The sequence below is a fragment of the Myodes glareolus genome, chromosome 12 (genome assembly GCF_982192425.1).
Source record: "Myodes glareolus chromosome 12, mMyoGla1.1, whole genome shotgun sequence".
NCBI lineage: Eukaryota > Metazoa > Chordata > Mammalia > Rodentia > Cricetidae > Myodes > Myodes glareolus.
Window position 1 is genome coordinate 62,542,840 of NC_142037.1, and position 13,403 is coordinate 62,556,242.

General features: G+C 43.1%; 1 long non-coding RNA gene across 2 annotated transcripts in view; it reads left to right on the top strand.

The window, feature by feature from the left end:
* The window catches only part of LOC146892175 (uncharacterized), a 32,593-nt gene extending 19,722 nt beyond the window's left edge, over positions 1–12,871 (top strand). For both annotated transcript variants that reach the window (XR_015004758.2, XR_015739489.1), the window contains exons 2-5: positions 3,273–3,516; positions 5,084–5,591; positions 10,080–10,159; positions 10,260–12,871. This is a non-coding gene — a long non-coding RNA (uncharacterized LOC146892175). The remainder of the gene's footprint in view (positions 1–3,272; positions 3,517–5,083; positions 5,592–10,079; positions 10,160–10,259) is intronic.
* The last annotated feature ends 532 nt before the right edge of the window (positions 12,872–13,403 follow it).

The following is a 13,403-nucleotide window of genomic DNA, read 5'->3' on the forward strand; positions in this document are numbered from 1 at the left end:
GTTTCAATCAGAAAGCAGATTAGAAGACTTTCGTATTCATTTTATTCATTATTTCTGTTTGGAATTAGTCATGTATGAATTGTGCTTTGCAACCTAAAGAGCAATGCCTGTTCAATCAGCTTTAAAGATTCATATCACCATCTCAGAGGCATGGGGCTCATCTAAGGGAATGGGGATTAATTGTGAGAACCATGCATTTTCTAAGTGGCTTTGGAACAACAGAATTTGTACCAAGCTGATGCAGAGAGTTAGCAACTAAAATCAGCCCATTGGTTTGAGTGTCCCTAACCTATTAAAAAAAGTAATAGCAAAAATGAGAAAATATAGTCTCTCCTACTTCCATTAAGGAAATAAGCCAATGTAAGTAAAATTTTGTTTTGTTTATCAATATTTTGTTTACTTTCTATCAGCTACCGCTCCATGGGAGTAATATTATTGTCAAGGTCTTATGCATTGCAGAAAAGTTTAAGTCATTCAAAAATTAGTATAAATAGAGCCATTTGTATTAAGCTTAGTTCATAACTAGAGATCATGCGATTTTATTTTAGGTGGGGCATACACTTAGTGCAATGTTAGATGCATTTATCTACAGCTCAATTTTTTCTACCTTATGTGAGAATAAGACCATTTTTTTTAGACTTTAAGAGCATCAAGAGGCAAAAGGGAACATCTCCCCCTAAAACAGAAATCATTTCCCTTGCAAAGGAAGATTAGCGCAGAAGCCTTCCTGTGTGCATTATCAAACCGAGGAGCTGCTTTGACAGTGAGTCAAGCAGCTAGATCATATTCTTATGCTATTAAATCCAAGTAACATAAAAGAATCTATCAGGAAATCTACCCACGATTCAACAGCAAGCTGAGACTTGGAAATACTAAGGAGCACCGATCTGTATCAGTTTAGCTTAATCATGTAGATAAAATTAAGTTTTTGTTCTCACTCAGTAGCCATTTATTTATTTCAGTTCAATATACTGAACAACGGAGAGCTCAAGTCTTAGAGAGTGCAGTTATTAGCCCCCCTGCCCCTTGTAAGATGTGGGCCCTGCTCTCAGGGGGTCTATGGCCTGAAATCAGGGAAAGGCGGGGAAGGACTTATTAGTCTAGTGCAGGTCTGGCTAATCCAAGAGCTGGGAGCCATGATGGCATAAAGGCAAGTGTCTTCTATTTCACCAGAGGAGTCGGGAAGGCTTCAGAGAGTATAACGTAAGTGCGTAACTTCAGAGAGCGTAATGTAACTTACATAAGCAGAGATCAAACAAAGGGCTTTCCAAGAAGAGGCACATTAGTGTGGAACACATCTCACTGCAATACTTTAGAGTAGTAAAGAACTCTGTGTGTGTGTGTGTGTGTGTGTGTGTGTGTGTGTGCGCACACAGGTGCATGCTCACGTGCACAGATATATGCGGTGCATGTATGTCATAAGGCTAGTGGATCCCGGACAAGGTAACCATGCTAGACTGACTGCACAGTGAGCCATGGATCTGCCTGTCTTCATGTGCCGAGATTACATATGCGTGCTCTGACACCCAGGCTTTTGTGAGCGTGGCTTCGGAAGATTGAACTAAGGTCACAGTACTCGCTAGGCAAACACTTTACCAGCCAATCCAATCTCAATTGGTCAGCCAAGCTAGCGATTCAATTTAGGGCCTTTCACAGTCACGTGAGGACTCTACCACTGAGCGTGTTCTCAGCCCAGCATAGTGTCTTGATAGGGGATAATTAGAAATAAATCTATATCAGATGACAGATTGGAAAAAAAGGTACTGGATCTGAGGATGCTTCTGAAGGCCAGGGAAGCCTTGACAGAGATGTGACCAACACAGGGTACTGTAAGGAGGTGAGAGTGTTTTGTGACCTTGTTTCTGACTTCATCATGTCCTTTATCTGTGCCTGAAGTGGCCTCTGAGGTCTTTTCTCCTCACCTTTCAAACCTTAGCTCCAAAAATGCCTGCAGATGAAGCCCTCCCACACCCTCTCTGAAGCCTCATTCAGAACTGTCAGGCCTCAGGACTTACTTAAAGTTATAATCGTAAGAGAAAACAGAATTCTTTTCGCCATTTACAACGAGTGAGCTGTTTCAGAAGGAATTTTTTTCCTAAAGGAAAAAGGAGTTAGAACTTCGCTGTTGTCATTTGCCGTCCCGAGTGTGACGGTTGGTCGGTGTTTTTCCATTTGGTTTCTGCAGAAATGTCTTATGTTGTTGACGGAATGCACAAGTGTAGCAAATCAACTATAATCTCGCCTCATTCTCAATCACTCAGAAAAACTCAACAAGGTGCAACACCACAAAGCTTGGCACTGAGTTTTCTCTCATGAGCTAGAAACAAGGGTAGAGACAACCTACCCCTGAGCTGTGGGTTGGCCTCATGCACTGTTGGAACACTGGCAAGGGGGTTTTCATGTCACAGCCAGTTCAGGCTGAGGGAAGGAAAGGGCCTGCGAAACCCTGAACTCATTTAGAATGTTCGATGAAGATATTGTTCAACTGTATGAGGCTTGAGAAGTGAAAATAATATGCTGAAAAGGAAACCTGGGACCTGAGGGAGGGCTCTTTGGTTAAGAGTGCTTACAGCTTTTGTAGGGGACCCGAGGCAGCTCCCAGGACCATAGTTTGTGGGTCATAACTAGCTGAAACCCCAACTCTGGGAGCTCTGACATCTTTTTCCGGACGTGTCGGAAACCAGTACATATGCGTATGTGCCCTTGACCCACAGATACACAAGAAATAAGAGAAATCTGAAGGAAAAAAGGAAGGAAGGAAGGAAGGAAGGAAGGAAGGAAGGAAGGAAGGAAGGAAGGAAGGAAGGAAGGAAAAAAAGTCTGGCTCATTGGGCAAAACTTTGGGAGGATTTAGAAGATTAAGGACAGGGACAAGGACTTGGAAGTCATGGCTGGGACAGAGGACTTGAGAGGGCCCAAGGGAACCCGGTAGGCAGCTGGTGGACTCTGTCACTGTTCATTGCTGGGTGGTTCGAAGTGAGGGCCAGAAAACAGAAGAAGGCCCAGGATTACGAGGTCCCTAAAAGTAATCATTTGAACTCGGGACAACGGGGAAACAGGTACTTTCCCTCCCCTTTGTACCCCAGGAGTTTTGAAAGCTTTGTGGCAAATGCATGGCCTTAAGTCTTTAAGTGCCATTCAGTCATCAGGGATTTTCCACAATGCCTTACAAAAATGTAGATTGCACTGTAAAAAAAAAAAAAAATTCTTTCAGTCCATAAAAGTTAGTTTGTACCGAGCAAATTTCTTTATGATGTTTAACTTTGGTTCAGGTCCCGATTCCGAGAAGTGACGTTTGGTGGCGTGAGAAGGAAAAGCAACACGGAAATAAGAAAAGACCCACGATGGATGGCCATTTAGAACACAATGGGACCTTGTTTACTCGACCCAGACTCCAGCGTTCCCTTAAAAAATGCAAGTGATTAAGAAAATGCTTTGGGAACCTAATAATAGTCCCCTGAAACCCGAGAGCCACCTCTCATCTTTCTGACTCTCAGGAACCTGCTTAATAAGAATGTATGTTTTTCATAGACTGATTCTTAGCAACAATGTAGCTTTTAATGGGTACAAAAGTCAAATAAGGCGCTGTCCATTAGTGGGCACCACAGACAGCTTTCAGTGACAGGCACTGGCAGAGAAGTTTACATGTCATCTCTGTACCTGTAATTGAGTTTAGTGCCAGGTCACTGTGGGTTCTCTCTCTCTCTCTCTCTCTCTCTCTCTCTCTCTCTCTCTCTCACGTGTGTGTGTGAAATTCCTCTAAACAGTTGTTTCACAAGGCTTCTAAATAGTGACTAGAACCAATGCACAATTCGAGAGTCCAACAGTCTTCCTTGCAGGTAGACACAATACACATGACACACATTTAGGTAAGAAACGGTTCACTGTCTAAGGCATGATTTAATATTGTGCTCTAAAAATTGCTGGCTAAAGGTACTGTCGGAAGCTTACAGTTGTGTCAAGGAAAATACTTCTCTCTCTCTCCCCCTCCCTCTCCCCCCACCTCTGTGTTGCATGCACACATATGAACAATATGCAGGCAAGTTCATGTGCATGTGTGTGGAAGCCAGAGGTCATCTGGCATGCCCTCCTCTATTGATCTACTTTGTTCTGAGCCAGGGTCCCTCTCTGAACCTAAAACTCATCCATTTGGCTAGATTGGCTGACTGTTGAGCTCCCAGGATCATTTTTTCCTGCCTCCCTACCTGATATTACAGGTACCGCCATACCTAGCTTTTTCCTGGGTGCTAAGGATTTGAACTCGGGTCCTTATACTTGCATAGCAAGCAATTTGCCAGCTGAGTCATCTGCCCTGCCCCCAGAGGCTGTCTTTTGAGTAAGATAAATAAAAATAAAATCCCAGGACTTGAAATAAGCCCGTGAGACCCAGTTGGATGGTATTTCACAAGATCAGATACAAATGACCCGACCAATCCTTTTTGGTTTTAGTGTTTCTAATTCCTCATGTTGAAACCTACAGTTTTCTGAGCTAGGAAATCAAGTCTTGGCAGAAGAGTGCAGTTTTTCTTGCATGACTGACTTGCCCAAAAGGAGGAGGACGTCCGAGAGAGAACGTGTGCCAGGTCCTACCACATCAATCTCAATCAAAAGCATCTTGTCTGTACAGGTGTTGTAGCAAGAAGTTTTGGACGAAATAGGATGCCAAAAATATGAGGCAATCTCCCTCTATAACTATCTAAAACTGTTCTCCTTTCTCTGGGCAAAGCGTCAGTAGACGTGTGGACGTTATTCCCGGGCTCCTCACTGGATTCCAGGCAGCAGACAGACAGAGGCAGGGCCTTTTTAAAAATATGTAGTTGTCATGATTTAAGTTGCTAAGATCTAGAGTATTTTGTTTGTCTGAATGTCTAAACACTAAAAACCTTGGCCGTCATATTAACATGGCAAATTCTATCCTTTGGCATTTGAAAGCACAACATACATGATCCTTTATCTGTCTCCGAGCTATTAGCTTCTTGGCCTTTGGCTGGCCGATGTATACAGTATCTATAGTTATTGCGTGCAAGGGCTCTCCACTGACTCCTAAGGTCTTTGATCAAACCAGTTAAACTTGATTTTCCAGATTGCTGAAGAGACAAGACCTACAACTATCAGCTTTTCAAGTCCTGGCAAGTAATGGAGACCCCTTGCTCCCTCCCTGACTTTATCAAAATCACGGTAAACAGGGGCCCGGGTTCTCATTGAAATATGCGGCATCAGGATCTCACCTCAACTCTCACAGTCGTAGCAGCACAAGACAAACAACAGTTGAAGTAAGAAAAAGGTTCCCTTGGCGGCAGATGCCAAACTAAATAATGACACCCAAAGCAAAAACATGCTTCACTGAAACCAGGCTTCAGTCCGTTCAGCCCTACTGAAAACAAAGCTTTTCTTGTGATTTCTAAAGTGAACATTGTACTTTGCTCTGGCAGCCATTTGTGTGTTTTTGAATGATCCGACTATGCACAAATCCCTGGCCTGTGGACCTTTCAGCACCTCATCTCAGGAGTGATTTGAAAACACCACTGAAAATTTCTGCACGAGAGGCTTGCAAGTTCCTTCCTCTTCATCTCTTAAAACACAGCCTTCAGGTGACAATGTTTGACACACGTTGCTGTTCTCTCTCCGTCTCTCCCCTTTCCTCTTTCTCTCTCTCAGATATTTACAGGAGACAGAGAACTGCATTCCTTATCCCCTGGACCCCACTCTTCACTGGCCCTCCATCTTCTTGGGCACTGCTCTCTTTCTGTCAATCCCACCAAGGCACACTTACCTACTGGAGGATGTCTGCAGTCACCATCACCGCAATTTGTGCAGCCTGCACTGGGAAGGTAGCACACAAAGCCCAGAGAGTTTGTTCTGTTTTTATACTTAGTTTTCTAATTGAACAATGATATTTATGCTTGGTTAGTAAGTAGACAATTAGAATAGCAGAGTATGAACAATACCAGTTTGAGAACACATGAGTGTTGGGGAGGGAGTGTGATGTAGGAGGGACTTTTATCTATCTGTTGCTCTCATTGGTTAATTAATAAAGAAAACTGCTTGGCCTGATAGGTCAGAACATAGGTAGGTGGGGAAGACAGAACAGAATTGTGGGAGAAAGAAAGCAGAGGCAGGCAGATGCTATGGCTCTCCTCTCCCAGATGGACGTGGGTTAGAATCTTCCCGGTAAGCCACAACCTCGTGGTGATATACAGATTATTAGAAATGGGTTAATTAATATGTGAGAGTTAACCAATAAGGGGCTGGAGACAATGGGCCAGGCAGTGTTTAAATGAATACAGTTTCCATGTAATTATTTCGGGTAAAGCTAGCTGGGCAGCAGGAAGCACCCCCCCCCCATTTCTTCTACAGAGGTGAAAGCAGGTACCAATTTTCTCAGGCCCCCTCTTCTTTGAGGGAAGTTCAGAGCTGACAATGCCCACATAGTCCTTGGGAGAGGCAACACAAGGCAATAGCATATGATCTTGTACCAGATCCCAGCACAATTTCCAATTGCTCTACTAATATTTTCAATCTAAAATTTGAGGGAAACCCCTGTGTGAGGCTGAATTCCTAAGCACACCATTGCATTCTACATTTTGAAAGTCTTCAAGGATGTAAGAAGGGAACTTTCTTTCCCTCTCTGAAGGCATCGCCTGGTAGCTCTTGCCTGGAGCTACTCGGCAAGTTGACCTGGTGTCTCCCCATGTTAAGACAGAGCAGATGAGAGAAACAAGCATGAGGAACCCAACAGTGACCTGTCTACTTGTGAGATTGTGAGTAGATTCTCCAGAGACCACCATGGTGCCCAAGTACAACCATGCACGCATCCAACGCTAGGTGAGGCTAATTCTATAACCATCACAAGACTTCCCTGAAAAGTCATCTGCATTAGGATCAAGCTTTAAGAAAGACAGACAACTACATCAATGAGCAGAAAATTCATGTAGGATTACTGCTCTGGTTTCTTATTGAATCTACATTCATCCCTAAATGAACCCCCCGCCCCCGCCATGTGTGTTTAGGACCGTACTCTGTTGTTTTCTCCTAGAGCTCTGATAACTTCTCGGTTTCCTTTGCCCGTAAGTCTCACTCTAGATGGTCTAGCTAGATAAGCTTGTTTACCAGTGCAGTTTCAACTCCCTCTTCCGTGGCGGTGAGTCTCAAGCTGGGATCTGGAGGCAATACCCCAGGGTTTCAGTGTCCCTTATCCAACTCCATCTGCACTTCTCTCTCTCTCAGATAGCTCACGCTGAAGCTGCACAACAGGGTCACGAGATTCACACCTCCCTGTGCTCTGTGACCTGCTGTGTAGGTAGCATCCCTTCCTTCACCGCATTGTTTAAGGCATAGACCCAACCAAAAGTTCTCTCCATCCTCCTCTTCCACAAGCATCTAGTCAAAACAGCCCCTGGAGAGCCCCCTCTCCCAAATCTCATAGACCTGCTTGGATACAGGGCACACAACTCAGCTCCACCTCCTGCCTACTGTCTTGTCCTGTGTCTTCAAGAGTGAACGTTCTGAGCTATGGCTCAACTCTCCGTTCTCCTTCAAGCTATCCATGGCTTCCTCTTGTTTTTAGGATGGAACCTGAACTCTTGAGTGTTGCTTACAAAGCTTCTGTGTTCCTGGATTCTTTACCTCGACCTTCTGTCTCTTTCAGCTACCATCTTTTAGGTCTTTCAAACTCTCTTACTTTAGGATCCTCTGCATGCATGCCTACTTGCTTTGCTCTGGTTATGGTTGCTTGTACTTAAACCTGGCAGATGCCTCTCCACCTGCAAGAAGCCCTGTTGCTTGCCAGTCTAGTGATAATGCCTCCCATCACCCCCTTACTATTCCATATTACAGTACTTATTTCTATGCGTACGAGCATCCCTCCAGGAATTTCCGTTTTCATCCTCCTATCAAGTCAAGGATAGTGACTTGACAGTTACATTACTATACATAAATACTTTAGAAGAAGAAACTCCACAGATGTATACCTAAAGAGGTTATCCTAACCAAAGCCTGACTTAATGAATGAGATAAAGAATCTGCCTTTTTCTTTCTATATCTCCAAATGTAGTCCTTGTAAAATCATGTTTAAGCAAATATAAAGAGATTGCAGAAATATTGGGACTTGAAGGACTCTTACAGATCACCTTTATTTTATGCACGAATAACCAAGGTCCAAGGAGAGAAAGTCACTTTGTCATCCTGCTCTAGGATAGTTCACAACCCTGCCCTAGCACACCTTCTTCGGGCTTCTTAATTTTGGCCTCTTTGATGTTTGAGATTCTGGTGCACTTCTTTTTTAATCTCAATTTCTTTAGATGACTACTAGATAGAACAAATTTGTAATATTTAATAGCTACTTGACATTTATCTTTGTTCAGGTGACTCTAAAACCTTTATCAATTTTATTGGATCATCTGCTTCTCTCTTATATGTTTAGGAATTTCTTACATATCCTGTATATTAATACTTGGTCATTTGCACAACTTGTAAATTTCTATTGAATTTTTAGTCACCCAGGATTAAGAATATGCAGTCACCCTTGAGGGAAACATTCATCTTCAAGGAAGTATTTGACGATATTTCTTAGGAGTGCTGTTTGCAAAAGCACACAATTGGAAATGCATAAATGTGTGTTTGTCTACTCCAGTTTGCCAAATCCTGAATGAGTCAGTAAATTATGGTATGGTCACATAATGGAAATAAGAAAGCATAAATGAACTAACTGGTTCTACATGTTCTCTGCAGAGTGGGTGCCAGAAACTAGTGTGTGGCATAGAAGGAGAGATAAACTGATACACACAGCTTCTGATGTAGTCCGATGCTAATTTACGCTAATGTATGCATAGATGCAGGTGAGCTAGAAGTGAAAGTAGAGTGGGCTAAGCAGCCTTGAGTGACTGCTGTCCAGCAGAGGATCAGATTTCAGTTCCAGCACCTATGCCAGCCAGGTCGCAACCCTCTGCTGCTCCATTGCCAGGAAAGTAGGGGCCTCTGGCATCCTTGGCATCCTGTGCTCACTGCAATACCCTACCCCCTTAGAGAAAAAATACACACAAACTTTAAAAGACAAGTAACCCCCCCCCAAAAAAAAGACCATGACAGGAAGAACATTCTTCCACCCTAGGGAGGAAGACAGGATCAAGGTAGGGAACTCAGTTTGGCCTGTGATAGGCCTCTTTAAAAGGGACTTGTGGGAAATGAAAAGATGCTAGCACACGGTAAGTGTGCACATGAGCAAAGGAATGCCTGTATTCTCACTCTGTATTATTTGTGCATGATTGAGCTATCTCCTGCTTGAAGAAAAGATAAACACATGGCGAACAAGAGACAACAAAGCTTTCTTCCACTAATAGAATACGCACATTTTTGATACATATTCCACCAGAACATGTTTAAACAACATGCAGTAGAAGAGGTGGAGGCTCTAGCAATACAGGAAAGGATAGAAGGGAAAACCGGGGGAGTGAAGGAGAAGGTACAGGAAGGGAATCGAGAGTTGGGGGAGGAAGAATGGTTATAAACTACTCCGCTAGCTAGCTTACTTAGGGAGGAGATGGAGGGAGAAACACATCATCGTGAGTCACAATCTCTGATTAAACTTTTATAAACCATTTATATTGACATATTATAGGAACTGAAAAAATTCATGTGGACCAATGTGTCCTTCATGTTAGTCACAAGTCAAATAAGGCCCAGAAAAACTGGAAAAATAAGTCCTGGCATTGTATTTGAGACTATCTAGCTACCTACTCCAGTCTTTGAATATCATTGTGCTGGGTAACTTTTTGTTGACTTGACATCGAACTCTACTATGGTTATATGTTTTAGCCAGATGCTTAGAAAGAATACAGAAGTTTGGATTAGGAAGCAAGGATATTGTTGTGACTACAGAAATGTCACAATACAGACTTCTGGGGATCCCCGCAGGTAACACCTGTGAAATGGGTGTAATTATGGAGACTTTCAAAGAGGGACACTAGAATTAAATCGCGGCCACCTCCCACCTGTGCCCAGGGGTACCTTGCTTGCTCGCTGATCAATATCATTCTGGTTACATCTGTCTTTTATGACTCTAATAAAGACTATCTCATTAGGTGGCCCAGGGCCAAGAGATAACTGTGAAGATCTTCCCTGAAGTTCTTACAAAAGGTGGCCTCAGGTCGCCATCTCTAAGGTGAGTCACACTGATTTTCCTCAGGGACTTTCTTCTAGTTATGGGCTAGCTGGGAGATCTGGAATGTACCAATAACGTTCAATCTCTGTGTTGGTAACAGATGGAGATGACTTGGTGAGGAATGAACCTAATAAAGATAGAGGACGCAGCTGACTGAGACACGAGGTCCTGGCCCCTAGACTTTCCAGCCCTAAGCGGCCTCACATCCCCCAGCCAGAGACAAAGGTCTGAGGATGTGCCAGGCTCGCTAACACCTTTGCCATGAGAAGAGGGTCTTCCAACCGTATCATCAGGAGCTTTCCCTCCAGCAGGCCAGCACTACAAACAGTTTCCTAGATTAGCTAAGTGCATCTTCAAAAGGAGTAGCGAGCTTTATCCTCATGAGGTGACACAGAAGACTGGCAGGTTCTGTTTGCTAGGAGAAGGTAGACCCAATGAAATCAAAGAAACAAACGTAAGAAACTTCAGCTTCTGTTGGTCACCTCAAATTGTGGCATTGTCAGGTGATTTCATTCTGTTTCTTCTCAAGCACGTGTGCTTTTCTTTGTAATATTTGGGAAGGTTTTATTTAGACAGTCACCTGTGTGGTTGGTATTCATTTGTTTTTCTGGCTAAACTGTAAATCTCTCAAGACTCGAGACCCAATCTCTTTGGTTATTTACTTCATCAGAGCCTCACCAGGAATCTCATTTGCTTTCAGCAAGACCTTGTTGACCGTGTTTGTGAAGTGAGGGAATTATTGAGTGGGTGAGGATAAGAACCAAAGGAGCGAATGAAGAATGACTGAACTCAATGTAGAACACATTGAAGGTAGATGGGCTGTTGGTGGGAGACCATTGTTCAACAATATAGACCAAGTTCTTTAAAGATGGGGGCCTAGTGGGCACAGTGTGACACCGTGATTAATAGCAGGGTGCTGTGATGTCTAAGTTCCCTCACTTGTTATGTGACCTCAGGTAGCTCAGTTCCTCCCTGTTTTCCCCCTTTACACAATGAGAACAGGAAAAATGAAGCTTTTGAATAGACACGAGGACTAAAAAAGACAAAGGGGCGGTTTATGCAAATGTTACTAAAGGGTTTTTTCGGGGGGCATTACGTTAAACAACACTCAGTTTTATTTATGAAAAAAATGGGTAGATTAGTGTTGTTGTCAATGGAATCAACAAGAAAAACAGTTAGGGCAGAGCTGTATGGAACATGGATGGGGGCTGATTCTTCAAGTCACTGTCGAGAGCTGAGGCTTGGAGCAGCCATGCCTGAGGCCCAGGAAGACAGTAGGGTAGTGGGTAACCAAGACTTGTTTCTGGGTATAAAAAGAAGTCATCCATGGATATGCTGCCAGGTACATATAGGAAATTTCATTTTTTGTGGATTGGCCACATGTGACTCTGTAATGTCACTACTCAAGCTCCAAAGACCTATCTAGAGTAAGACCTTGAAGTTGTCCCCTTTCAAATAAAGACAGTCAGTACAAGCTCTTCAGGTTTGGGACTCTGGTCATCAAAGTTTCAACACAATTTCTGTTTCGTCGTTGGTACTGGCTTTTACGACCTAAGTGAACTGCTCTGCCATGACTCAGGATAGAAAGGCCTTGCATCCATATGGACTGGCATCTTACCTTCCTCCCTGTAGCCATTGGCTAGAGATGACTTGTCCGAGAGGATATCACTTCCTTTTCTCCATGATATTATAGTCTCGCTTCATGCGATTTCTGGAACAGGAAGTAGAAAAAAATACCTATCATACAGAATTCCATCGTCTGTTTGATCAGCAAGCTGTACTCTCTTCCCCTTGTAACCTCATAACTACATTCTACCCAAGATAGAGATGTCTTATATGATATAAAATATTTTATATATTGCTTGGGGTTGAGGAACAGAGATGATCACCTTTCATGGGGATCAGCACTGATATTTTCTTTGCAACTTTAATTCCTTCTGTATTTCAGAAAAAAACTAAGAGCTCATATGTACCCGCTAAAGACATAGTTATAATCAGGCTTGATTTTTTTTTATGATTGTTTCTGTGGTAAGGGGATATAAGCGTTTATTTTTCAAATGCTATCTCCCCCTGGCTTCCTTTTCCTTAAATTGGATGCACATGTAAGCAGCATGTACGTTTTCCTTTCTCTTTTTTGAAGAGATAATGACTTTATTTATCTATTTGACTTTTTGAGTCAGTGTTTCACTATGTAGTCCTGACTGTTCTGAAACTCACTCTATAGACCAGGCTGACCTTGAAATCACAGAGATTCTCCTGCCTCTGCCTTCCGAGTGCCAGGATTAAAGGCATGAGTCACTACTGCCAGTTTCTAGAAAAATTAAGCAAGTTCAGTAATTTCTCCCATTAAATTCACACTGTCTTACAGTTTGGTACAGTTGATAATGGGAGAGTATTAGCTAGCATCTGTTTTTACATCCTGTCTGTCTCAGGGACCCGCCTCTGTGAGTTTTGACAAAGGTATGACCTGTGTTCAGTATGAAAATCATATGCAAGGATTTCTTTGACCCACAGATTTGTGTGCTACCTTTTGTTTCTTGCCCCCAGCCCCCCACTAGAATAATTTTACAGCTTCTGGGAACCCCCACACTATACTAATAAGCAGAACAATTTTAGAAGCATGATCAAAGCTAATGGACCAGCTGTACTAATTTTTTTTTCTATTATTATTTTCATCTTCTTATTTCTTCAAACTCTGCTTCTGAAAATATCTTGTTAAATAAAGATTATTGAATTACTCAAAACTTACCAGTTAAGCTTGTTTATGTACCTGTGAGGCGTGAGTGTGTGTGTGTGTGTGTGTGTGTTGTATGTGTGTAAGATGCTTGTGCTAGAGTGTGGACCTGTGCCTGTGCAAAAGTTTCAGAAACACAACAGGTATCTAGCCCTCCCACTCTCTACCTTGTGCCCTTGAGACAGTCTCTCACCGAATCTAGAATGAGGCTGCTCGTCAGCAGCCACCAAGCTCCAGTGAGCCTCTATCTGACCCAGTGATGGCGTTTCGGGCACGGGCAGCCATATCTGGTGTTTTTACGTGGGTGCTGGGATTCAAACTCGGGCTTTCATGCTTGTACAGCAAGCGCCCCTGCCCACTGAACCATCATCGCTCCAGACCTTTGTTTTGTTTTGAAGTCAGGATGCTTCAGCTTCTCCTGTGTTGGAACGGCAGGTGGGCATCAACCTGCAAACTGTATTTTTATCATTCACACTGCCAAGTGTTTTCAGCATCTATTCGCGTCTCTAG